We start from the raw sequence: 3,979 nt of genomic DNA, 5'->3' as shown, positions 1-3,979 counted from the left end.
GCTAGCTAGCTGATGTTATGTTAGCTAGCTAGCTGATGTTATGTTAGCTAGCTAGCTGATGTTATGTTAGCTAGCTAGCTGATGTTATGTTAGCTTGCTAGCCAGTTCAAATAATGACCATATCATATAGTTGACAACGTCTTCACTTTAGCTCTTTTGTCTATATAATTAAGGAAAATAAACTCACAAGATCATTATTTACAAGTTAATGGCGAGCCAATTACAGAAAATATCTTTCTACCAGATAATTTTTGAACTTGGACACTGTCTCGTTGGCCTAACGTTAAATACTAATTTGACTTTGGTACAGGTCATGTTCTTCACATTACTGTTTCTGGTAAACACATAATTTTGCAATTCTACTACGTGATTTTTTTTTTTTAAAGACGCGTTGGAAAGGATTACCTACACATACTGACCAGCTCATGTTATAGACAGAAGCGAGCTACATGGCAGACCACTCCAAACTCATCTCTCGGCATGTCCAGCCCATCCATTATCTCAGCCAATCATGGCTAGCGGGAAGGTTCTTGTCTTTTTCTGTGGCGAAACCAACTAGGCTCGTAATTTAACAATTGTATTTGTATTTACAGTTGGCATACAAGTTTGTTATTAAGGCACATTAAAGTTTGCATGTTCCAGAAGGCATTTCTGCCAAAAAATACGTTTTGATTTTTACGTTCAAATGCCTTTCCTGGGAAGCAGTGACACACGACATACGCCTAGTTTCCTGAAACAAGTCACATATTTGGATATACAGCCATCTAGTTTATCCCCTGAAAGTTAGCTTGTTAACTAGCCATATTGACGTGATCTATTCTTAGCTAGCTAGCCAATCTGATGTGGTCCATCCATTAATATAGCCTATCCTGTCTGTCAGCAGCAATCGTGATTGTTTTTACGTGTTTAATGTTGAAAAGGGGATAATGGTAGCCAACTTCGCTAGGTAGGCCTATGTTGGTTGGAGAAAAAAGTACATTAGGTCTACTTATCACTATGTTTAGCCAACTGTACAACATTTCTACCGGTAGCTTGCAAAGTAAACATTCTCAGCTAACTGACAGTACATTGGCAAATGCGCCCTTCTGCTGATTGACAGGGAGACCCTACAAAGGATGGGAAATGAACCTAAACCACTCATACTTGTCAGGTATAGTTCACTTATATTTTATATCAGTCATATCTAATTAATGTTGGCCAATATTGAGATATATTGTGAGGCTAACCTCATGTATCTGAAATTACATGATCAATTGATGTTTACTGATCATGAAAAGCAGGCAGCTACTTGCTGTATAACTCTGATGATAGAGCTAAATGTCATCAATTGTTTTGCATGGAATAATCTGGAATGTGTAGTTCTGACTATGCTATTCAAGARGTGATGATATTGCAACCAAATAGTTAACATGTATTTAACAATCCCTTTGAAACGGCACACAGTTGTCAATGGTTTTAGCGGAGCTGGGGGTCTCCTTGGCCCCCCCCCCCCCCCAAGCAGAAATTGAATCTGCATCTATTGTGAGGTTCTATTAATTAATATTGGTGTTTATTCTTCCCCCAAAATATTCTACTGAACAATATTCTAAATGCCAAAATTCCTATAATAACCTCCAATATACTTTATGTGCAAGTGTTATGATATTCTAGATGCTATACCCTTTGGTTTAAAAGGATTCGTTTGGAATTCCTTTGGTTTAAAGGATTTTTGAAACATGCTACCATAGCCCCTACCACTCCCATTGTTTCACTAACATAGGATGCTAACGCTGGCTGTGGGGTACGTAATTAAGAAAACGAAGCCATAGTTTTGGTCACTGTCTTTCAGGGTTAAATTATTTCAAATGTTGGTGGTAACTGCCCCTTTAAATGTCAGTAATTTTACCACAATTCATATTTTTTCTTCAAAAAACAAAACTAAATGATACTTTAGGTAAAATGGCCTTTTCAGTACTAAGGTGGAATTGTACTTTGGAAAAGGCTGCACATCATATAAAGGACATATGTTTTCTTTTACGAAATATGCAAATTTACAGTAATTTTGCTAAAATAATAGTCCAGATAACATTAATGACATGTCTAATGATGTTTGCTATAATTAAGTTGATATTTTGCTGTGATTGTTAATTAATATTTCTTATTAGGGTCAAAATGTCACTTGATGGTGAATGAAGTTTCACATTTTGTCACGCTGTTAGATTGAGGTTTACGGTATTTTTTGCTCTTTGCACAATTTGTTTTGCACTATGAAAATGTTGCACACACATACACACAGCAATTACTATAACTACTGAACACCGGAGTGGAACCTATGGTAATTCTCTTGAATGAATGCGACCAGATGCACTGTGAGCTCTCAATGTGATGTGGGAGTCATTTGTCAACCAATAAAAATGGGAATACATAATAAAATAATAATCATATTAATAATAATTATTATTATTATGATAATACACTTATTTATTTATATATATATATTATATAATATATAATATATATATATATATATAATATATATATACACAAAAGTCTGTGGACACCCCTTCACATTTTGTGGATTTGGCTGTTTCAGCGACACCCCGGTTGGGTGACAGGTGTATAAAATCGAGCACACAGCCATGCAATCTCCATAAACAACATTGGCAGTAGAATGGCCTTACTGAAGAGCTCAGTGACATTCAACGTGGCACCGTCATAGGATGCCACCTTTCCAACAAGTCAGTTCATCAAATTTCTGCCCTGCTAGAGCTGCCCCGGTACACTGTAACTTCTGTTATTGTGAAGTAGAAATGTCTAGGCGCAACAATGGCTCAGCCGCGAAGTGGTAGGCCACACAAGCTCACAGAACAAGACCGCCGAGTGCTGAAGTGCGTAAAAATCGTCTGTCCTCGGTTGCAACACTCACTACCGAGTTCCCTCTGGAAGCAACGTCAGCACAATAACTTTTCATCAGGAGCTTCATAAAATGGATTTCCATGACCGAGCAGCTGCACACAATCCTGAGATTACTATGAGCAATGCCAAAGCTTTCCGCCATTGGACTCTGGAGCAGTGGAAACACATTCTCTGGAGTGATGAATCACGCTTCACCATCTGGCAGTCTGACGGACGATTCTGGATTTGGTGGATGACAGGAAAAATAACTATCTGCCACAGTGCGTAGTGCCAACTGTAAAGTTTGGTGGAGGAGAAATAATGGTCTTGGGCTGTTTTTCATGGTTCGGGCTAGGCCCCTTAGTTCCAGTGCAGGGAAATATTCATGCTACAGCATACAATAACATTCTAGACGATTCTGTGCTTCCAACTTTGTGGCAACAGTTTGGGGAAGGCTTTTTCCTGTTTCAGCATAACAATGCCCCCGTGCACAAAGCAAGGTCCATACCGAAATGGTTTGTCGAGATCAGTGTGGAAGAACTTGACTGGCCTGCACAGAGCCCTGACCTCAACCCCATCGAACACCTTTGGGATGAATTGRAATGCCGACTGCGAGCCAGGCCTAATCGCCCAACATCAGTGCCCGACCTCAGTAATGCTCTTGTGTCTGAATGGAAGCAAGTCCCTGCAGCAATGTTCWAACATCTAGTGGCAATCCTTCCCAGAAGAGTGGAGACTGTTATAGCAGCAAAGCGGGGACCAATTCCATATTAATGTCCATGATATTCGACTAGCAGGTGTCCACATACTTTTGGTCATGTAGTGTATATTTAATGTAAAGTTAGTTACTATAAAAAATTATCGAGGACATCTGTATAACTTATATGAATGTATTGTCTTGCTGTACTGGACATATCCAACCGATGCATTTTACTGTAAAGCAATAATGTGAAAAAAATTAAATGGCTAAATAATTCCTGTACATTTGCCTCACAGTCCTTGAATATAGGTTATAAATTAAACATCAGAATATGGTGCAGAGCATTTGATTTGGCTGCTGGGGGGCAAGGAGACCCACAGCTCCACTGAAATGATTGACAACTAG

The sequence above is a fragment of the Salvelinus sp. IW2-2015 genome, linkage group LG28, assembly GCF_002910315.2.
Source record: "Salvelinus sp. IW2-2015 linkage group LG28, ASM291031v2, whole genome shotgun sequence".
NCBI classification, from domain to species: Eukaryota; Metazoa; Chordata; class Actinopteri; order Salmoniformes; family Salmonidae; genus Salvelinus; species Salvelinus sp. IW2-2015.
Note: the sequence above shows the minus strand (reverse complement) of the source record.